The 23,540-nt window shown below is 41.7% G+C and overlaps 1 long non-coding RNA gene across 2 annotated transcripts in view; it reads right to left on the bottom strand.

Moving 5' to 3' along the window:
- Positions 1-1,708: 1,708 nt before the first annotated feature.
- Positions 1,709-23,540, bottom strand: part of LOC142047795 (uncharacterized) — a 39,816-nt gene continuing 17,984 nt past the window's right edge. The window contains exons 1-2 of one of the 2 annotated variants that reach the window (XR_012657047.1): positions 4,085-4,640; positions 1,709-1,772 (exon numbers count right to left, since the gene is read on the bottom strand). This is a non-coding gene — a long non-coding RNA (uncharacterized LOC142047795). Of the gene's footprint in view, positions 1,773-4,084; positions 4,641-23,540 lie in introns of those variants that run through there. The other variant, XR_012657048.1, reaches the window with a different exon arrangement.

Genomic DNA, 23,540 nt, shown 5'->3' with positions numbered 1-23,540 from the left:
GTTGACTCATTCACCCTTATTCCTGGCATACTTAAAATATCCTCTCTTTTTTAGAGCTGGTTGGTGGGGGGTCACACAGTTAAAAACAAAGGCTAGTTATGCTTGTTGAGTAGAATGGTGTGTGGATGTTGTAAAATAATATTATAGTTAGCCAAAATTTGTTTTGATGAGAAGTCAACTATATGACATTTGGTTCTAGGACATTCAAGACTAAGAGGTTAGTCTTGGTGCTTTAAGCACTACTGGAAGGTGCTGAGATACTAGGTGGCGAGACTGGTATGAGAGCCTTTAAAAAGCACAATACAATACCACTCTAAAAAGAATTAGTAGAGTTGATAAGAAAGCCAGTTCAGAAAGTAAAACATTAGATTGTAAGCTCTTTGGAGAACTGGGCAGGAAATGGTTTTCCCAGCTCATTTCAATACAAGTAAAATTTCCAGTGGCAGAACAAACTCTTTGGGTATTCGTTTGATTATTTACTAATTGGGTAACCAAATAACAATAAGGGTTTCTTTCATGTAACACAGTACAAATTTCAGGAATAGCCATCATATCTACTTCACTATGGAAATCATCAATTTCAATTACAGATTCTTGTGGTTCATTTGTAGTGATATCATAGATTTCTATTTCCACTGATCCATTTATTTTCCACTCAGTTGTTCACTTATATGGGATATCCTGAACTTTAAAAATATTTTTCCTTTTTTTCCCCAAACATTCTTTTAATAAATCACTAAAGTGTGAAGGCCTTGGCCATTAGTTTTATCAAATATATGCATTGTCTGTATTTGGATGTATTGCAGGGGTAATAGTGTAATGGAGGAGATGGCAGAGGCACTGGCAACAAAGTGCCTTTGGTACTTGTCATTTAAAATCCAATTAGAGAGAGCAATACACGCTGACAGATTTATCCAAAACACAGGGCACAGCCTGTAGAATAAACCCCAAAATCCAATCAATACCACATTCCCAAGAAGGGTCCCACAAATTTCTTCCTGTGAGTGTATAATTCTGTGTTTCTTCACCAGGATCGGTTCTTAATGTCCCTTCTAGTCAGGAATTCCTGGACTTTGGCAATTTCAGTGGAATGAGTGTTCCTTCTTCTTTCCCGAAACAGTCGTGGTTCGGCATCCTACAGAGGAGAGGTTACCAGCGCATCACCCTGTAATGGTTTCAATTCTTCTAGAAAAATCCAAAGGCACCGTAGGTCTGTCAGCGGACAAGGGAGAGGTTACTAGCACTTCACCTTGTCCTTTTTCCCTGCTGTCCACAAGGCACAGAAGGAGAAATAGGCTAATCATCAGTAGGAGAATTCTCCCGAGGTGAAGGGGTCTTTTTGCAGTGAGAATCATTGATCCAAGCAGTCAGTCTTCGGCACTTCACAGAGGTGTTGGTAATCAGCAGGACTTAATAAGGGCCTTTCCACCATGGAGCCAAAGCAGTCTTTCATTGGTGGACCTTTACATAGATCCAGTCTCCTGGTTCCAAGAAGTGGCAGGGCTGCTAGGATCTTTGGGTAGCGCTTCTTTACCTGTGAGAAAAGAAACCTAACACATTTCATTAGTGCCTGGCAGTGTTTTGCAGATCTCATAGCTGCTTGGGCACATTCAAGCCCCCCCCTTTTCTTGGTTGTCAGCCATGTCTTAGCTGTGAGCAGTGTCCTTGAATGGGGCCAGTGTCTTATCTTTAGACTGAACATGCTAGCTATTTTTTTTTTTCAGTTAATTCATTCTGTTCTTTTCCTTCTTCCCTTCTTGGCTTCTTTTAACCTACAAAGGAAACTTCCACTCTTCACTCATACACCTTTTCCCAACCATGAACACATAAACATTGCCATTATACAGTACATTAGTCTTATTATTTCATGTATGCCACATATACCCTTCCATTAAAATAACTTTATTACAGAGCTTTGGAGCAACAAGCCAGGACAAGCACACCCACTTTGAGGAGTTCACTCAGTACAACCTCTGGTGTCCAATAGCTTCCCACCCTCCCCAGCCCTCTGGCTAGAAATCTGAGGTAGCCAGAAGGAATCCCATGTACAATATGGGGAGTGGGTTAACTTTTCATGTCCTTGCTTCCAAAGACTGTTTGTAGGCAAATTTTAACAACAATTTTTTAATTAACAATCTGGCCAATGAAGTTTCTTTTTCTTACTTAAGCAAATGTTTAGACTTTAGTATATCACATTTTCCTGATTTATCCAAACACTTTGTATTCCAAAGTTGAATAAAACAAGTATCTGCATTTAACCCTTCTGTTTGATTTTAACTAGACTATCCTATGAAAATATTAAACACAACAATTTTTGGCCACGAGACAAACACCACAAGACAGGACATAGAACACAAAACATAATTCCTATTGTGCCAGTAAATGCATGATACGTTGAATGCTGTTCAGCTGGCATCAGTTTTCTCTGATTATCTGAAAGACAAAAAAAACAGAGATCTACCCCTTCTGGGCAGTCAATCATCACTTAAAATATACAAATACCCTTGTTGATTTCAGGCAAAACAGAGGAATTACCCCATATTTTCTTGTATTTGTTTCATAGGCAGCCCAGGTTTTCAGTGGCTTCTACCTTATCAGTTAGATAATTTGCATTAATACAGATGCTTTCTGGCTTGCTTCTGGATCCAAAGCTATCCACAGCTTAAAGATTCTTACCTTAAAAGGGACATAATTAACTTTACCAGAATTTTGATGGCTTTTTACTACTAACTCCTGCTTTCAAACACTGAAAGAAAAGCACTTCTTATAGTGCCCCTTACAGCCTAATAGGATTTCAATTACATAGCACTGTATACATTCTTTAGCTAATTCAACTAAATTGTTCATAGCCATATAATTGCAATCAAATAATTTCTTTGCCTGAATTTATTTACAAACATTTTAAAGACACCAAGAACTTTCCTCTTTAGCATTTTTACAAAGTTCAGCTGTTGTTTCCTCCAGCAACTACAGAGTTAACTTCTCACTTCTCCCTTAAATCACTTGCTTGTCTCCCTACAGCCACTTTTATCAGCTCAAATCACCATTTCAAGTATTGTCCTGGGTATTTGAAATCCCCATGCTTATACTTACTTACTCCTTCCTTTCACTATGCCCTCAAAATTTTCCAACCTGTTTTCCAATCTCTCTGTTGCCTGCCCGCTTGGGCCCGATCCTGCTTTTCTTGCTGAACCGTCCCTTCCATGGGCACCAGCTTGTTCCACTACAAGTTTAGCTAGGAGGGTGAGCTTCTTAACTAGCCCCCACCCTTCCTCGTATCTTCACTTAAACATTCTTACTCACAAGACTACCCGAGTCCTCCCTCATGAGGCTTGCTACCTGGGCAGAAATGCATGGCCCATTGGCATTTAACTATTCAATTTCCTCTTGTAGCAAACACAGTGCTGTTATGGCATATGCTGAGCACAAATGGTTAAACTTTGACAAGTCCCTGAAGGACCGGTACTTGCTTAGCCAGGGCTTCCTTTTCTACCTGGAAGTCCTGTCTCAAGGCCTGCAACTTGTCCTGGGCATAGGTTTGAGTTGCTGCCTGGTTCATGATCTATGCTCTTAATTGCTCAGTTCTAGTTATCAAGTGCACATCTCTTCCCTTTTCTCCAACTTCTCTATTGCCCAGTCCTGCTACAACTGGGGTAGATCCACCTGCCATCCTTCCCGGTCAACCAGGGTGGAGACAGGGATGCTAAACCTCTCTCCAGTTCTTAGACTTACTGTGGCTGAGAATGGGCACTCCTTTAATCATGCAATCCTCAACATATAACATCAACAATACCAAGCAAAGCAAACATAAAAATAACAAGGGTAAAACAAATAGACGGTGTAAATTCTGCAGGGTTCCCCCCTTCTCAATTGCTCACCAGACTGTGACAAATTTCTGTTACCAATCTATCCCTCATGTCAGGCTGACACTGCAGGACATTGGGGAAGATAAAGAAAACACACCATATGACTGAATTTTAAAGCTTCATTAATAAAATAATAAAACAACAATGGAGAGTGTTGGGAACGCTCCCACATCACTCAGAAAAACATTAATGCCCCAAGCCCTAAGCCATTTTCATACTCACACATGTCCAGACTGGCCACATCTGTGTATAATGTTCAGAGAAGGGGGAGAGGTGGACGGGAGATTATCCTGTATACAGCTTGTCCAGAATTTCCAACATGCTTCTGCTCTTGGGAGGGCTGTTCTTTTACACCCTGGAATCTCCTGCGGTGTCTCTTTCAGAGATTCCAGTCCAGGTCGGCTGCCTGTGGCTTCTTCAGTATCACCAAGCCACACCGGCTCCAGGGTCACAAAGGCACTCTGTTGGATCTCACTGGACAGTTAAGCTTTGCAAATGTAATCTCAGTTTTCTAACTTGTATTGCCTTTTGTTTGCCTCTGTCTATATTTTTTTTTCACAGCCAGCTGGGGCCGACAGCAGTTTTTCTTTGTACTTAGCATAGTCTGCATTGATTCTTGACCTTGAGCGCAGAGCAACTTTCTCTTTATCTCTGGGCCAAGCTGAATTTCAAATTAACCCATTCCTTTCCTCAACAGACAAATTGCTCACACTGTCAGAGGCTTTTTGGTGATTAAAAGCTCCTTTTAGATGTATGATCTTATCTAGATTGAAGGTACCTTCTAGTGGGCATTGTTTAGATGGGTTTTCACACGTGTAAAGATTCCAATTGTCTAAATACCTGCAGGTTGTTGGACCATAATGTACCTACATGAATTAAGATGGGGTACCCTAAGGGGGTGAGGTCGAATGCTTAGACTGTCCCCTACCCATTTTCCAATCACATACACACAAGGGGGATGCCCTGTCTGCACTAGCGGCACATAAACTACGGGTCTCTCCCTACATGGTACTCACACAGGAGAGGCTAACGAGGATGGCCACGACCCTCCTACATCTCCCTTCAGCAAAAAGCGTCGGCTAGTCTCAGGGAGATGGCGCCGTTTACTCTGATTGCGTCCAGTGAAATGATCAGACTGTCAGTAGCCCACAAGGAAAGGAAAGGGGAAGGGAAGATGGGTTCACACTCCCCTAGACCCAGGTACCTTCCTCGCTGGATGATGCCAGGCCGAGTCAGCCCACTGTGGGTCGGATCTTCTAAAGATCCTGTAGTTACCGGGCTTGCATTAGAGTAGTCCTGGTCACGAGCTTTCACTTCACAGAGTACTCTGGGCGTCTTCCGGTAACAGTCACTCACACTGGTGTACACGCACACACACACACACCCCAAGGCCTTTATTTCCAAATACCACGATGCATCTGTACCTTATGTCCAGACCCAATACCATGAGGCGGTATGACAACCCCTCTTGAGGCGGTAAAAACCCCTCAGCACCGGTGCATACCTAATGCATTTCCCTATGCATTACCTTGTTGGCCAACCAAGCAGTTCCCCAGTACTGCTATAAACTAACCTTGTTGGGGCCTTTCCCCAATACCACTCTGCATCTGATCTTGCTGCACAGTCAATAAGTTCAGATGGTGTGAGCTCAACAGAGACAGAAGGCCCCGCGGACAGTCCTCCGACGACACCCCAATAGAGATTTCAAAAGGCCTCATACTTCTCTTGTGGCGCCATGGGGTTCGAAGGGGAATGATCCGTAGCAGCTGCCTGTGTCTCAGTAGGCGTTGCCACCCCAGACGAGCCCCCAAATTTTCGGAGAAAAATTCAGTTCTCACTTTTTGTTTGGCTGCAGCAAAATCAAATATTTTATTATTTCTCCAGCAATTGCAGTAGAGGGAGGGAGTGCCCTAGGACACAGGGTCGCCCCAGTCCCGGACAGGTCTCTCAACAGGTAAACAATTACAGCAGCATTTATACCTTTGTTACAGACAATAACAAGCAATAATACAGACAATAATAAGCAACAGCTGCATTTTGTTTATACATAGGCCATCCTGCTATCTTATTTTCCTCACTTCTAGAAGACGCCAATCTACATATTTGGTTATCAGTGCAAGGTCGTGACAACTTCTCACACAGTTCTTTCCCCACTTGCCTCATACCATCCTTGTTTCTACAAGTCTTGCATCATTAGGGTTTACAGCTGGCCTAACTCTTGTTAACTGCTGGCCTGACTCTTGCTAACAGATTGACATGCATTAAGATCCCCTACAAATCCTTGTCAATTCTTTCCCTACTTCCACAAGGGAGAGGGAAGAAATCACACAAAATCATGTAAGAAATTAAAAATGCTGCAGGCCACATTCATTTCGTGTAATTTATATCGATTCAGTTTCATGATTTCCTTTTGTGAGGTAAATAATTTAACAAAAGCAAAGATGCATGGAAGGTTGTTAGCTTTGGGGCTAAAATGATGGAGTCTCTTAATGCAAGACATCTGAGACATATATTAGTGAGTGACTTGCCAGATGTCTGCTTATCACATTAACTACATGTTTCCCATATGACTGCATGCATTTCTCTTAATGTTCATGTAAGTACATTTTAGTAAAACAGGATAAGATGTGCAAAACACCTGTGCAAGTAATGCAAATACAATGCATAAAATAATGGCATTTTTCTCTGTCCATACATTGAATATGTGCATTATCCTAAACACTGTTATGTCGATGTGTATCTGACTATCCAAAGTTTGTGATGCTTCAATACACATCACACATGCTCAGACTTAAAACTTAAAGAACACAAGTGAAAGTTCCTATGCATAGGGTCAGAGGTCCCGCGAACAATTAACTCCCTATGTAGCTGCCAAATATGTAGCTACCCACACAGGTTCAAGACTTTGGATTAATGAGGCAAAGATCCTGCCGTGAAAGCAATTAGGGAGCTACGAACGTGCCCTATAAGAATGGCTCACTCAAGGATGATGAGGAGTGAACTGAGAGTAGTAAGAAACGGATTATTCCAAGAGCTTTGGAGAAATCAAAATGTCACACCACATTTGAAGAGTCTGGATTTTATGGTAGCATAAGAACCCTTTTACTCTTCTTGCAAAATCCTGTAGGTGGTGTTAATGTTAAAAACTGTTAAACTCAAACTCATGCCTAAAGCAGGGGTTCTCAAACTGGTGGCTGGGACCCCTCCTGGGATTGCGAGCTGTCAGCCTCCACCCTAAACCCTGCTTTGCATCCAGCATTTATAATGGTGTGAAATATATAAAAAAGTATTTTTAATTTATATGGGGGCAGGAGTGTCACACTCAGAGTTTGCCGTGTGAAAGGAGTCACCAGTACAAAAGTTTGAGAACTACTGGCCTAAAGAGTCTTGGGTGAACACTCTCTCTGGAAGACTTTGTTCTTTAAGGCATTTTGGCTTACTGCCAGTTTACACTTCCTGTCATAGCATTACTTCCGCCTTATAGGAACTGTAAATAAATATGGACATTAATTTAAGTTAGCTGTTAGCTCAGGAACTAGTAACACCTTGTGGTGTCAGAATGTGAGGAGGGGGAAAGAAGGCAGCAAAATCCATAAGTTGACTCATTCACCCTTATTCCTGGCATACTTAAAATATCCTCTCTTTTTTAGAGCTGGTTGGTGGGGGGTCACACAGTTAAAAACAAAGGCTAGTTATGCTTGTTGAGTAGAATGGTGTGTGGATGTTGTAAAATAATATTATAGTTAGCCAAAATTTGTTTTGATGAGAAGTCAACTATATGACATTTGGTTCTAGGACATTCAAGACTAAGAGGTTAGTCTTGGTGCTTTAAGCACTACTGGAAGGTGCTGAGATACTAGGTGGCGAGACTGGTATGAGAGCCTTTAAAAAGCACAATACAATACCACTCTAAAAAGAATTAGTAGAGTTGATAAGAAAGCCAGTTCAGAAAGTAAAACATTAGATTGTAAGCTCTTTGGAGAACTGGGCAGGAAATGGTTTTCCCAGCTCACAAAAGTGTGAGATTTCAACAAGTGTTCTGTCTTGCATAGGGATGAAACAAAGACCTTTTGTCATTTTTCATGAAAAGCTAAAGAGCGCAAGCAGGAATTTGAATCTAGGTCTCCCACATCCTGTGTGAGCGCCCTAAACCCCAGGCTAGTGGCTATTCTCTATCTGGACAGTTGGAGCCATTCCACTTTGTATAAATAAATATTCATTTAAATAGGGACTGGAACCTGATCACTCACATCCCATGTGAGTGCGTCACTACTAGGCTATAGAGTCTCTCAAGCCCAATGAATATTAAATTTATACATAGCTGAACAGCTTCAACAGATAACATAAAGCGAGAGAGAGAGAGAGAGTTACTCCAAAATAGCCTATAACCTGGAGATGAGGGCACTCATCTGGGATGGGGGAAGACCTGGTATTGAGTCCCTGCTCTGAATCAGGCAGAACAGGGAAGGTGTGTCTCCCTTCAGAAATTCCATCCTGGACCTGAGAAGCCTTCCTGACAAACGTTTCATCAAAACTGACCCTTTCCCAGACAAGTTTCAGTTTTGACAAATCAGCATTTTCCAGCAAAAGAGACCCTTTATCATTCCAGTCGGGACCATCTTTTTGTTCTGTGTTTGTACAGTGGGGTCCTGACCCATGACTAGGCGTTATTGTGATATGAATGAAATGAGTAAAATAAGAACAAAACTGAAATGTTTGCCAGAGCACAAGATTAACAGAACATGGTAGAAACTTAACACGTACCAACACATTACTTTTAAAGGTAAACTGAGCGGTTTGGCTGTCAGTCACAACTCCATCAGTTTCTCTTTTTTCAAGCACTGCAAGGAATGCAAGGCCAGATCTGGATTTCAAACAATGCCATCAGCTTCAGCAAGGGAAACAAGCTGATCTTGCTCGCAACACTGATGCACATATCATCTCTACTTCTTACTCTCCATTAGCAGTGTTAGGGAGCAATGGTTGCTGGATCGTGGCAAGGGTTTACTCCAGCTAAAGTGACATTTTTATTTAGGGGGAAAATCTCTTTTAGTTGGTTCTCTCTCTCCTTAGGGTGAGTTTAATTAAACTGTTAAATGTCCAACACTAAGTGAGGACGATGAAATCTCTCTGAGTGGAGGAATGAATCAAAACCTGTTAGTCACAGAAGAGCAGGCCAGCAAGAGTTTAGTGGCTGAAAAGCCCAGGCAGATTATTTAAAGCTGCTCCTTCCCTTGTTAATCAACTCAGCTGCCTTGACAGCAAAGCATGAAATAAGGTCTGTGCCAAAAAGCCTAAGCAAAAGGAAGCACCCTCACATATACTACAGCAGCAGTGACAGCATGAGACTTACAGAGTGAACATGAAGGCACTTCTAAGGAATGAACGCAAAGAGCAGAAGAATTTCTTCGCTAATAAGTAGTAAGGGCCAGATTCCAATATCCTTACTAGCATTACTCCAAGGATGAGAGCATCAGAATCTGGCCCAATGTACCACCTAAAAAAGGAAAGCTAGTCTGCTGACATCTCAACCCCACCTAGGGTGACCAGACAGCAAGTGTGAAAAATTGGGACAGAGGGTGGAGGGTAATAGGCACCTATGTAAGAAAATGCCCCAAATATCTAGACTGTCCCTATAAAATCGGGACATCTGGCCACCCTAACCCCACCTGACAAATTAAAACTGTGAAAGCAAAAAAAGAAAAGTAAAACAACAGCACCAATTGTTTTAAGTTATCAAAGCATTGCAACGCAGTATACTTAGTGTTCTTCTCTAGTACTACAGTTAGGTGGTTATAAACCAATCCACACCCTACTAAAAGTATCATGATCTTCACTTTATGTTGTTGTGAGTAGGCAGCACAAGGTTATGACATACAAGCCTTTCCGCTCAAGGTGAGTGGTTTGAGTCCAGCCCTGGCTGGTAGCAATTCAAAGTAATCTCTACCTGATGGTCTATGTGAAGTGAGTGGTCCATGAGGAACTAGACAAGTGTCTACATCACAACAGGCATTAATGGGCACATTTGAGTCATGTAGATTGAACTACTCTAGTGGAGGACCCTGTAGGCTAGGGCCTGATGCACAATGTCAGAGGGAAGTTCACCCTGCTTTGGCTGGTGCTGAGTTGATCAATCTGGCATATTTCATGAGCACTAAGTTCACATACAAACACAGATGTCACACTGAGATGGATTATTATAAGGAATAATCCACAGAACCTCTGTCAAAAAAGAATTTGGACTCATGTTTCAGGACTCATTGTAATGCATTCGTTTTACATTAGATTGAAGCACTACAAGAAAGTTATTAAAAAACAGGCCTTTTGCTAGTAGTTCTCATATGTTGCAGATCAAAGGTATGTTTGGGAATCCTAGCCTATGAATCCAGTGATGTATGGAATGATTCCTCTTTCTTAATCAGTCATATAAAGAGAAATATAATGTTGATTCGGCGAAAAGCCTGGTAAACGGTGCTAAGCCACAGAAAAATATTCTATCACCCACACTTCTGAGCGCTTACTTTTCTCTGTTTCATTACATTTGTTCTATTTTAAAGTGCAGAAGACCTTCTAGCATTGGAGTAATGGGAAAACCATATTTACAAACAGGTTTGTGAATTCTTATTCAATATTCAGTTTGGTCTCATTTCTACCCCTCTGTACCTGTTTTTCCAGGAGTATACAGGTGACTGTTCACTGAAATACTGAGATGCTGCTCGGTTGTACAAGTACTGAAGTCATGTAAAAGGAGTGTATTTGTGGATTAGCAAGAGGATGTGCCAGTCTCCCATTAAAGAAGTTATAGCTATACCTAGTCAAGGAAGGGAAATGATCTCATGCGCTTTAAATTACCAAATTCAGAAGAGTGAATGACCACAAAACTCATTTCAGAAATAATACAGTCTCACCACTTCACACAGAGCAAAAAACCGCTAAGTACATTGAATACATTTATTCTTATGGATCATTCACCCAGGCCTCATTGAGAATTAAAGTGAAAGGAAATCCATCATTTAGAGTAATCATAGCAGCTAATGTGAAAAAGTTGTCCTAACAGATGATTTTCAGTACCCTTTTAAAAATATTTGTTCTCTAATCATGCATGCAGCATTTTACAAGTGTTCATTCAGCCATAAATAGCTTGTGAGACAGATCTAATTAAATCCACAAAACAGCAGGCGGGATGATTAGATGAATCAGGAAATGAGTAAAGGAAACACAAATCATTCCATCTCTTGGCCACTTGTCTGAATCTAATCCATGTTAGATGGCAACAACTTTCTATCTCTATGGACTCAGACCCACACCTACCAGATGATTGTCCTATTCACATCACAGAAAACTTACCAGCAGTCTTGACAAAGAAAGACCAAGACTTGGTTGTATCTTCATACTACTGGCGTCTGAAATTTTAGATGCCATTGTTCCAGCAAATAACTCTAGGAAATAAAAGCAGCACAGTACACTTGCCAATGCCATGTGTGTTATCCTCTTACGCACACAATCCGTCTCATATCAGAGCCTGCCCTTCCATGTTTGGCTACCATTTTCCAGTTGGCTTATGATCAGTGACATCTCTGGCCCTCAATGTCTGATTATCTTCTGAGTCAGAACTCTGCAATATTACCAGCTTTCACACAGATACTCATGAAGAGAAAAGTCTCAGCTTGTAAGAACTTGCAGATTTCATCTCAAGCATTATGTCCCCAAGTAGCTATTTTTGTGTTGTGAACAGGACAATATTTTACAGTGGGCAAATTACAAATCTGTCCAAAGGAAAAGTTACCATTTTGCAATAAAAAGTTGCAATGTAATTCCTCCACACAAGCACACTCAAACACTGAGAAACCTGTAAAAAAAAAATCAGGATAAAGATGCTAAATTATTTCATTCTTCACAAGACTTGTGAAAACACTGTGGGGGTTCTGAGCCTTTTTGTCATAGCTGTGACTTCTTACAGTTTGCAGATTGTATCCATAACAACCAAATTTAGAAGATATCTGCAAAATTGTAATAATTGACAGCTCTGACAAAAAGGCAGCTATTAGAGACATTAATCTAAAACACACTGGATTTCTAGACTCTACTAATGCAATGCTAAGTAATGCTGCCAAGTGAAGTTTGAATTTGCTTCTGTGGAAGAGAAGCCTTAAAAGTTCTGAATAAACCACATCAGCATCACGGCGAATCCCAAAATGACGTGGCCTTCTTGCAGATCACCCAGATTGATTTTCGGCAAGGTGCTTAAGGTGGTCTGGTTGCATTTTCAGTTTATGTCTATCACTGCCAATCTAGTTGGGCCACCGAAACTTTTGACACTCACATGATCATTGGCCACATAGCAGCATTCCTTAGTACACATGCTTTGGTTGGTCTTCTGTCCTAATAATATGTCCATACTAAGAAAGCCACCAAATCTGCACAAGTGCTGAATAAACAATAATGTGACTCAGTTTTGATGATGTAACATCACTAAGAAGAGCATACTTTGTACTATGGGCTATGGTCACTTCAGCCTTTAAATATCTGTCATGTGTGGTTGTGAACGAAAGCAGCCTCTATTCATAATTTGTGATAATCTTTGTACAAAACATGCCTTGTGAGGTATCAACTGAAGACTAATAACTTGCTGGTCAATACCATCAAAGTAAAATGTATGTAGCAACATTATATGTAAAATTATGGATTTCCCCATGTATGATGTCACTAGCACATGTTCAAATGCAGACCTCTGCCTAGGCAAAAGTTGTTAGACAGGTCTATCGTAGACAAAGGAATGTATGTTTACCTCAATTTACATATAACTAGTAAACAGAGTCCTTAAGACAGCATGGGGGAGAAGGGGACAGAGATGGCAGCAAATAGAACAATTTGCATTTCAACAAACATCTGTCTTTCCCTACTTATGGACAGGACCGGCGCTAGAGTTTTCGCCGCCCCACGCGCCGCTCCTGCGGCTCCGGTGGACCTGCTGCAGCCATTTCTGCGGAAGGTCCGTTGGTCCGCAGCTCCGGTGGAGCTGCCGCAGCCGTGCCTGCGGGAAGTCCACCGGAGCCAAGCGGGACCAGCGGACCGTCCGCAGGCACGCCTGTGGCTGCTCCACCAGAGCCGCGGACCAACGGACCCTCTGCAGGCATGACTGCGGTAGGTCCACTGGAGCCTCCTGCAGCTGCCCCGAGCAAAATGCCGCCCCCCAAAAATCCTGGCGCCCTAGGCGATTGCCTAGTTCACCTCAATGGAAGCGCCGGTCCTGCTTATGGAGCTTCCTTCACCACCAGACTCCATGTCACCTTTCTCACAGTTTGACTAAACTTTACTTGGAGGAGGTTATTCTTCAAAAGAATCAATTTTAAAGATTCAGTGGACTATAAAAGAAAGGGGCAGAGAACCCCAAGTTCTCTTTCACCCAAGAAGACACCTTTGGGCCTCTGGAAGAGATCTTAACCGAGAAGGGGGGTCAGCCATCATGTTGCTGGAAGACTGGGGGGGGGGGGGTGGAAGCTATCTTGAACAAAAGCTTTGAATCAAACCTTGCTAGATTACATTTTAGATGTGTGTTTTCACTTTTATTTGCTCATAACCATTTCTGACTTTCTATCTGATGTCTGAACTCAACTTAAAACCCTATCTTCTTTTGTTAAGAAACTTGTTTTACTATAAATCTAAACCAACAGTGCTGTGTTTGTACTAAAGTGAACGCCATCTTCAGTTAATGTGGCAAACTGGTGGATTTTCTCTTCTTAAAAGGAGACAACAGATCTTATTACGCCTCTGAACATTGCAGGTGAGGGCTGGACATATCAGAGTACACAGATCTGGGAAGTTTGGGACCAGCTGAGTGTTGGAGTCTCCTGCTAACAATAACCATCAAATTGTGTCTGTGATAACTGCTGGCAGATTGCTGGATACAAAGTGATTGAATCAGAGTTATGCAGCATACAGAGCATGAGGTGCATGCTGGTTACAAGTATGACCCAGGCAGGGAGCCACAAGTAGCAGAAGTATTTTAGGGAACTGGGAGTTATAGTACAAGCAGTGATATAATCTCTCACTGGTATGAATTGCACTCCAGAATGTAACAGTGATGCACTGCTTTGTCAGCATAGTTCACCCTTTCATGACACTTTGGAACAATTTCCAAGAGCCGTTTTCCTGGGAGGAAAGAAAGAGATATATAATTAGCAACAGCCAGCAAAATGGGAATAATGCCAGATTTTCCACATTTATGGTTCTATACAACAATGGGGATTATAAACACCACTTACACTCTTCAGTCTAATCAAATCTGTTTGTACAGTAGGTCTTCTTGTGACAATAGATGGGCAAAGTGTATTCTGAGTTACTTTGATCAGTGATTTGATGCAGAGTGTAGCTGGATCAGTTGTCAATACTTTCTGTGTCAGAGGCACTGATACTTCTCTCTCCCTGAGAGATCTAAAGAAATTCTGTGGCTAGCACGTATAGACTCAGCATCATAACAAACATGGTCTCTTTTGAGCATGACATGTTGCCTTCCTGTGCAGTTGGAAGCAGGGTCAGCCCTAAAACTTGTGGGGCCTCAAGGAAAAGACCCAAGGCTCCTGGAAAGGTGGTAGGAATCAGGCTCCGGTTCATCTTCCCTGCCAGTCCTGCTGTTAGAGCTGAGGCAGACATTAAAGGGCCTGGAAGTGAGTTGTTTACTCCCCTTCTGGCAGGGAAACTAGAGCTGGCCTAGTGACTGAGAAGCTGGCTCCAGAAAGAGCAGGACCTTGTTGACACAAGACAATTGTACCCAGCTGGAAACTGTTTTAGTTAAGTCAGCGCAACCCTCTCACGTGGATGTTTAGTTTCATTGATGCAGCTGAAGCAGTTCAGTAATCAATTTAAGCCAACTCAGTATAAGGCACTGTAGGCTGCTGGGTTGTTTCTCTCAGTCCAGGAAAGACCAGTACCACCCTCAGAGTCTGGATTATTCCATTTCCCTCAGGTGTACAGTTTTTCATTTGAACACAACACAACAAAACAGTTCAACATAAATCTCACAGATAAACCCAGACATTTCCCCAGACCTGGATCTTCTGTGGAGACCAGAGACCTTTCCCCATGCATGTTTCTCACTCTGCTCCAGAACAAGTCATAGGATCCACCCTATTTCCTATAGCTTTGTCTAACTGCACTCTCTCATGCCATTATTGGGATCTTCTGACCCTTTCCCAGCTGGGTCTGATATCTGAACAGGGCTGGCTGGCTCCAGGCCCCCTGGCCTTAAAGGGGCAGATCACCCTGTTACAGGCACTTTTAAACTGGTTCAAAGAGTGTCCAAACCAGGGAGTAGCATCAATTCGACTAGAACACTTTCAAAACTAATTTAGTTAAATAAGTACAACTTGAGAATGTAGACAAAGTTGGTTCTGGCTACAGGGTTAATTGCCCTCTTTCCTTCCTACCCCTTGCTGTCTCATTGTCAGTGCATGGAGGATTTAGAGTATGCAGAAACAGGAAGGAGTTATTGACATCAGTGTGAATGAGTAGCTGTCAGGAGAGTTAAAGATATTACACACACTCTCTCTCTGCCAACTTACTCACATCAATATACATACTTCTTCCCATAAACTGGCTGTGTGTGTAGGTGGCAGGACTATGACCTATACAGTCAAGGTGTTTTGTATTAAAATGACTGTTCCACAGCCCCCTGTCACACACAGTAGTTGGTCTAATTATATAGATTCAAGGAGTGGCTTATCGGAATGGAATCCAGAAGCCAAACATTTTGAGGTTTGCCCTCCCCCATTAATTTGTTCATTTACACTTAGTTTTGGCAGAATTAGATTTTTATATAATTATCAACAGATAATATTGATGTTCATTTTTAAGCATTTCTTAAGATTTGTATCCATTTAAATTTTCACAGTAGACAATGGGTGGGGGGGAGAGAGAATTATTTCATGGCAGTAGATGCAGATTGAAAAAGTTAAATCTTTATTACCATCAAAATACAAATTGTCAACATCACATGTCAAAATATACAAAGCAAATAGCCTTAAAATCAAACTCTAAAAAGTTCTCAGACAGCTTTTTTCTTACTTTGCCTGTATTATTAATGATGGAAATATTATTTCATCGGTTTGTGTGCATACAGTGAAATCAACATTTACTGACATTTAATGATAAAAATCTAATCCTTCCAAGCATATGTATAGTAAACTTCCACAGCTAGACTCTGACTTGTGGAACAAGTCTGAGCAGGGGTCATGCCTTCCAAACAGAATGGGAATGAAAGCGGGGGGGAGAGGGAGATATATAGCCTAAGGATGAGCACAGAACATGTTCGTCTGAAAGCTGTACACTCAGCCAGAAATGATAGCGGTCATATTAATTTCCACATCAGGTAAGGAAATATTTCATCACTAATCCAAATGTGTGATCTTCAAACAATACCTGCCTGGCATATACAGAAATAGTCAGCCCTATAGTTAGTACTAGACAGAAAGCAATTTAATTTGTGTTAAAGAAACTGTGCAGAATGCATGCATGTGATTCAAGTGTTGAGGACAATGCACGGCCAAAGTAGCAGAGCTGGCATGGAGGAGAAACTTCCTGAATATTTCTGTCTAAAACAAACAAAAGAGAATTTCCAGGAACTCATGAGTCATTTAACCTTATGCCTAGCTGAATGGCTAGAGAGGGAAGAAGCTATCCTGAACTAGCGAGACAAGGTTTCAAACAAACAAGAAACTGCAGTGATTAGGTTAAGGGAAGAGCGGGGGAGTAGGGGGGACCGCTATGCAGCTACTCCAGTGGTGCCAAAAAGCAGCCCCATTGCCGGGTGCTGTGGTATGGATTGTCTTGCATGGGCTTTCTCTACCTCCAAGGAATTTCACCTTGTATGCAAAAAATATATTGACAACTGTAGTGGAGCAGTCGAGCCTAGTGGTCAGGCAGCAGCTCCACTGTCCAGCTTGCTCAGACTACAGGGAATCTGACTAGTCACATGCTGCAGGTCTCAATCCTCCTTTCCCTCCTCTTAGGGTTCTGTCATGGCAGGTGTAATAGAGCAAGGAAGGGGAACCCAGGCCCACCCACTCCACTGGGTCCCTCCCAAACCAAGGCCCAAGAGGGGCATTATAGTGTCCGGACACTCATTGGTTCACCCCAAGTTATATTCCCCACTGCCTTGCTTCTTACCAGGCTGTGGCTCCTCCATTTGGGGCATGGCCCCAGACCTAGGAATAGGCGCTTAGTCAGCCAGTGAGACAATATCCTTTTTTCACACTCTCTTGTGAGTTCTCAGCTCCCAAAGAGAGGGAAGGAATCTAGATCGCTGCTTCCAGAGTAGCATTAACAGTGCTGTAGCCACTCCGCTCACTGCTCTTGCTTCAGTTTCACTTTCTGATGGAACCTGTAGCTCCTTCCCATGCTACCAGTGCCATTTTAAACTAAGCCTTTACCTGAAGCATGTCCTGCAGCTACTATGAGATGGGGCCTCCTGTGACATTTCCCAGGGTACAATGTGGACTCCTAAACATCTGTGTGCCCACAATACTCCAGCCTGGGATGCCTTTTACACTGCCTTGGTATGAGCGCAACCACTCCTGGCCAGTTTGCACACAGCCTGTAGCATGCAAAATCACTCCCAGCTATAATACATGAATGTTCTGGCCCGCCATTCATGAATTATGTACAGGGCAACACCAACAAATTCCTAGTCCCAGACCTATCTCCAGAAATGTGCATCTCGTACTGCCCAGCAGCCTCCTGGACAATACAAGCTCATGGAAAGTCCATTATCTCATCAACGGAAAATGATAGGCACGGACCCTGTTATCTCAACGGGAGGTTCCTAAACACTTTAAACCAAACATAATAAATGTGTTTTATCTAAACCAGCGTAACTATAGAAAGATAGATTTTAAGTGATTATTAGTAATGAGACATAGAAGTCAGAACTGTTTACAAAGAAAATAAAAAGATAAATCACAAACTAACACTTAACTTAACAAGCTAAGTGAACTTAAAAGCAAAAAGGTTTTTCCTCACCAAAAGCTTACAGCAGTCTGGCTGGATTGCTTGAGCCAGGACCTCCCCCACAGTTAAATGATGCTTCCTTTGTCTTTCAAACATTGTAGCTGCCGTGAGTAGAGATGAGGGGAGAGAATTGATTTGGGAGCCTCTGCTTCTCATTCTTATATCCTTCTCCCCTCTTTAAGGATTATCTCCAGCTGCATTTCTGGAGACAGCCAGTCTATTTACACAGAAACCCCCAACTGTGTCTTTGCCAATATGTAAAGTTCTAGCTTACACCCTTCTTCCTTCCAGAGAATGACCATTTAGTTAGGTGATAGTTTATGATAGTCCATTTGATTGTGCTGATACCTATCAGGGGCATCAATGTGTCTTTTGTCTCTGAAGAACTGGGCCTGCTTTTCTAACTCTGGAACATGTTACAGAAATGTTATACAGCAAGAATCCTATAATGTTACATGGAATGTTGCCACACATTTTACCAGGATAATAATGTTCAGCAAATTATGAGTTTTCAAATTACATCTCACAAGACATACTTCGTACAAAATGTATCATAGTTTTGTAAAAATGGTGGAGATGGGGTACAGTCTGTCACACCTCACTAACCCAGTACTGCTGTATGCCTTGCCTTGGTATAGTGTGGGGTCTGTAAACCCCATCACAATATCTGACAACCTGCTTAACTGTTCTAGCTTAGTCATATCAGAGCTCAGTGATTTCTCACATCCGTATCTTGCCTGGGTTGGTGCAAGACAAAACATGAAGCCAAAAAAAAAAAAAAAAAAGTTTACAAATGGAGTTTAAATACCAGTGACCTTACTTTGTTAGAAAATATTTGTGTTTGGGCAAAAGACTTAAAATATTTTTTAATTGGTAAGCCATTCAATTGGGACTTGTTAATTCTATATGATTTACTTATTTTTTTTAAGATAAATGGATTCTGAAGCACACATTATCCCTAGTTTCAAAGTGCCCACAAACAAGCTTTTCATGTGGGGTTATTTTATTTTTGGACTCTTAAATCTATGATTGCAAACACATGTATGCATGATTTTCTCCCCTCCTTCTTCCTGCAGAAGAAAATATATATAAACAAATTAAGGTTGACAGTTTCTTTAAAACACCCACACATGGCAATAGAAGTTTTATTTCAGAACCCACTGAGTGCTGTGCTTCCAATCTGTAAAACATTGAGTTCTGATGTGTTGGGGAGGAGTAAAGGACAGCTGTGTGTCAGCATCAATCTGGTCGGAGGGAACACAAACCCAGTTCTTTATGCTTTGATCTGATGTGGTGATAAACAGCAAAATGACTCAAAACACAGGGCTTTTTGTCGATGCAGCTTAAAAAAAAATTACAACCTGCCTGAATGCTGACACCTTAGCTGGTGCAAACACTTGCTAAATATATCACTGTACTGTCCATGCATCCTGTTTCTCTAGTTCTACTTGCCTTCACACTCTCCAGTGCAGGAAGATAGTGTTTATGTGTAAGGGTACGTCCAGACTACCCGCCGTATCGGTGGGTAGCGATCAATTTATCGGGGATTGATATATCGCATCTCGTCTAGACGCGATAAATCGATCCCCAAACGTGCTCCCCGTCAACCCCGGAACTCCACCAGAGTGAGCAGCGGTAGAGGAGTCGACGGGGGAGCCGCAGCCATCAATCCCACTCTGTGAGGATGGGAGGTAAGTCGGAATAAGATACGTCAACTTCAGCTACGCTATTCCCGTAGCTGAAGTTGCGTACCTTACATCAACACCCCCACTAGTGTAGACCAGTCTGTAAGACTCCAGCTATGCCCCAGTAGCAGAAATAAAAAAAAAAAATAGATCTTAGTGGAGGCCTGATTTTGATCTCACTTATACCAGTGTAAATTAAGAGAAGCCACTGACGTCAATGGAGTTCCACCAATGTGGTACCAGAGTGAGATTAGAATCAGACCATGAGCATTCCACGATGTAACCTAAGCTCACTAAAGTTTGTTGACTGTTGACTTCAACATGCTTTGGATCAAGTCCCATATATAGAAATGCAATGGTTCAAACTGGCTACTAGCTAAGTGCCTGAAGGCCATGGTTAACATATTCTTAAATGAATAAAAAAAAACAAATGACACAACCACCATGTAATAAGCTGCACTTTTATTATTACATGTACAGTATTTACAAGGCACCCTTCACTGCAGTATCTCGCTGCACTTTACATAGGGATAGAAAATGTTCAAAACAACCATATTACCCAAATCTGGAGTTCCTACATGAAGATATGTGAACTGAACCAGAATAGAATACTTCACAATCCCCTCCAACAACCAGAGGCAAGGGGCCAATTAGTGACACAAGTGATAAAGATTCTACAGGACACTTAACGGAAAGCCTGAACAAAGAGCTTCAGCTGTTTTACAATATGTTCTAAGAGCGCTCAAATTCAAATGTATTACAAATGGAGGGGATACAAAAAGGTGAGAACTAATCATGGGAAATGTCCTGCTATCAGCTCCGATGAGCTACACCTTTGGGAGAGACAATCAGAGATTCCATTGAGGGGCAAGGAGGGAGTCCTCTTATAACCAGACTATCAAAGGCTCTGCAGAGTGTAAACTGTACCTTGAATTTTACTTTGCAGTTCCTGAATCCCAGGACTGCAAAACATTCACATTTATCAACTATGTCTCACAGCACCTGTTTCAAGCAGTAACTTATTACTGAAGCTACTATACAGAGATAGAAACTGAGGCACAGTGGTGAAGGGCAACCTTTTTCAAGGAGTCCATTAATAATTAGAACCTTTGGTTTTTGAGTGCCCAACTTGAGCAACCTTAGGCTTCATTTTCAGAGACGCTGAGCACCTTCAATGCCAATCTTCAGTTGAAATCAATGAAACTGTGAATTCTCAGCACTTCTGAAAATCTGGTCCATGGTGTCTCAAAAGCTAGGTGCACACACACACAGAAATCTGGGTTACTCAAAGCTAATGGACACTTTTAAAAATATTAATATTAATATTTCACCGAGATAATACACTGAGTCAGTGGCATAGCTGGAAATGGAACCCATAAGTCCTGACTTCCCATTGTCTCTATTCACTAGTATATTTGTACCTTCTTTGATAGACTGTGGGAATTGCTTGTCATTTAAGTTCACGAGCCCTATAAGAATGCAGCGGATCTTCAGCCAGCACACAATTTGACTTGATAGACTGCATTTGATCTTTGGGCCATAGTTTGGTACAAATATGCCCTTTTTAGCCTATGAAATCATCTTGGATGTATTTTTAATTTTTTGTATAACGTACCCATTGGTTTAGCTTTTTCACTTCTATCAATCTATCCATCCACCCATTTATATCGTATACATACACTATGCTAATAAGCACAGTAGAAATGCATGAGGTAGGTAGGCACATAATGATGGGGGCTTCCATAGGCTAAGTAAAAACACTGCTGCAGACTGTACAAATGTAGGATTGGCAATATTATTAATACTTCTAAAATGTGCACTCATAGACCTTCTATTTAATAAACATTTTTACCAGATCATGAGCTGCAAACACTATCTGCACTAATAACAACTACACATTCAGTATACTGGGGGAAATGATTGAGGTTCTATTTGTTTTGGACGGATGGTCAGACCCTTTTTAACTATGCACTCTAAACTAAGGCTGAATGTATTATAAGGAGAGAATTGTGCATGGTGAATACTCCCTAGACTATTTCTGTGAACAAATTATTCCCACCCTAATTAACCCCTCTGACTGCACTATATGCTCTAGAAAAGGGCAAGAGACAAAGCTACAGAAGGCCTGGTCTCAGAAGTGCAAGCAATGCATTGCCTATTCCCTGACAAAAAACGGAGTACATGTACTAAAATCAGAAGCACACAAATTAATGCCACACTGTACACTGGCCATTTCCACAGGCTAGGACCCCCTGCAAAATGTATTAAAAATTAATATTTACCTTGAAAACCAATATATCACACATCTGCACACACAGTGTTTGAATAGTAAATAGTTAACAAGGGCCCTCTGTCTATCCTTATTCCTTTTTGTTTTAAAGGGAAAATCTATTTCCTTCAGTGCCCATTCTCTTCTCTCTTATTTCCATTTAAGCCTCAGGCCTCTGTGCTTAAAAAACATAGGGTAGTTTCCTGAAGAAGCAAGAGCCACTACATTGCTACTAAGAGGAAACATTTAGCCAGTAGGGTGAGTAAATTAGCCGCCGGCAAATTCCATGTACAATTCTCCTTTTATCAACTGCAATAATGCTGGAGGTGGGGTGGCTTAGTTGTAGCCCAGGGGGCCTGATTCTGGGTCTAGATAGCTGGTGAAGAATTCCTCTACTTGGGGGGAAACTCTCTACTGGCATGAAGTTGGGGGAAGCTGCCCCTGTGTCAGCCATCCCCTCCATCTCTGACAGAGCTATGTGTTGGGGAATGGTTGGGGCACACTGTGGCTGGAAGAAGTTTTGCTCCACTGCACTAATCCTCCACTATTATAAGAATCCCTTAGGGATGCCAGTGATATAAGCTTGAGCAGCTTCTAGGCAGCTCTAACTCATGCTGGGGCCAGCCTGTGCAGGTTATGTTAAAGAGAGCATAGAAACTTCTAGGTCCATGTTAGGGCACTGGTTCAGGACTGACTCAGAAGAGGAAGGGTGCTATGCACTGAGACATCCACCAGCTCGTGCTTCATGGGTTTTCCTTGGTGGCCTTCCATCCAAAGCCTAATAAAGTTTAACCAGACCTAATGCATGACAGCTAGTAAAAATCACAAGCCATGGTAGTATAGCTTCAGTGGTAACAAGTGTTAAATGACATAACTGAATAATATGGTATGGTAGCATTCCTGGAGTTACCCCTGTTTCCACTGCAGTCACCTTTTAGCTACAGTGAAATCTCACACTGTATTTCAAGCAATTGGGTCTGGTTCTTCATTACATTAAATTTTTGTAATGTCATTTACACTGGTAAGTGGTGGTAAAAACACTAGAGAATTCCAATCTTTTCCATAGTTACTTACAGCAATGGTAGCATGTTACATTTGCTTTGCACATATGTGAATGGCTATGCAAGGCTGTGGAGAATCAGACCCCCATGTCTCTCCAGTTTATTTACTTAAGGCTTGTTTACATGAACAATTGGACTGCTGCAAGCTGGGGTGAGAGACTACCCCCCACTAGCCTGCTGTGGTCTAACTGCATCCTTATTCAGAAAAGATCTGGAGAAAGTGGTAAACTGTGAGGTGGCAAAGTTTGCAGATGATACTAAACTGCTCAAGATAGTTGGGACCAAAGCAGACTGTGAAGAACTTCAAGGAGATCTCACAAAACTAAGCGATTGGGCAACAAAGCAGCAAATGAAATTTAATGTGGATAAATGTAAAGTAATGCACATTGGAAAAAATAACCCCAACTATACATACAATATGATGGGGGCTAATTTAGCTACAGCAAATCAGGAAAAAGATCTTGGAGTCATCGTGAATAGTTCTCTGAAGATGTCCATGCAGTGTGCAGAGGCGGTCAAAAAAGCAAACAGGCTGTTAGGAATCATTAGGAAAGGAATAGATGGGACAGAAAATAAAATGCCACTATAGAAATCCATTTTCCCCCCACACCTTGAATACTGCATGCAGTTGGGTTGCCCCATCTCAAATAAGATA

The sequence above is a fragment of the Chelonoidis abingdonii genome, chromosome 1 (assembly GCF_003597395.2).
Source record: "Chelonoidis abingdonii isolate Lonesome George chromosome 1, CheloAbing_2.0, whole genome shotgun sequence".
In the NCBI taxonomy this organism is placed as follows: Eukaryota; Metazoa; Chordata; order Testudines; family Testudinidae; genus Chelonoidis; species Chelonoidis abingdonii.
The sequence above is the reverse complement of the archived record's forward strand: the minus strand, read 5'-3'. Positions and strand labels throughout refer to the sequence as shown.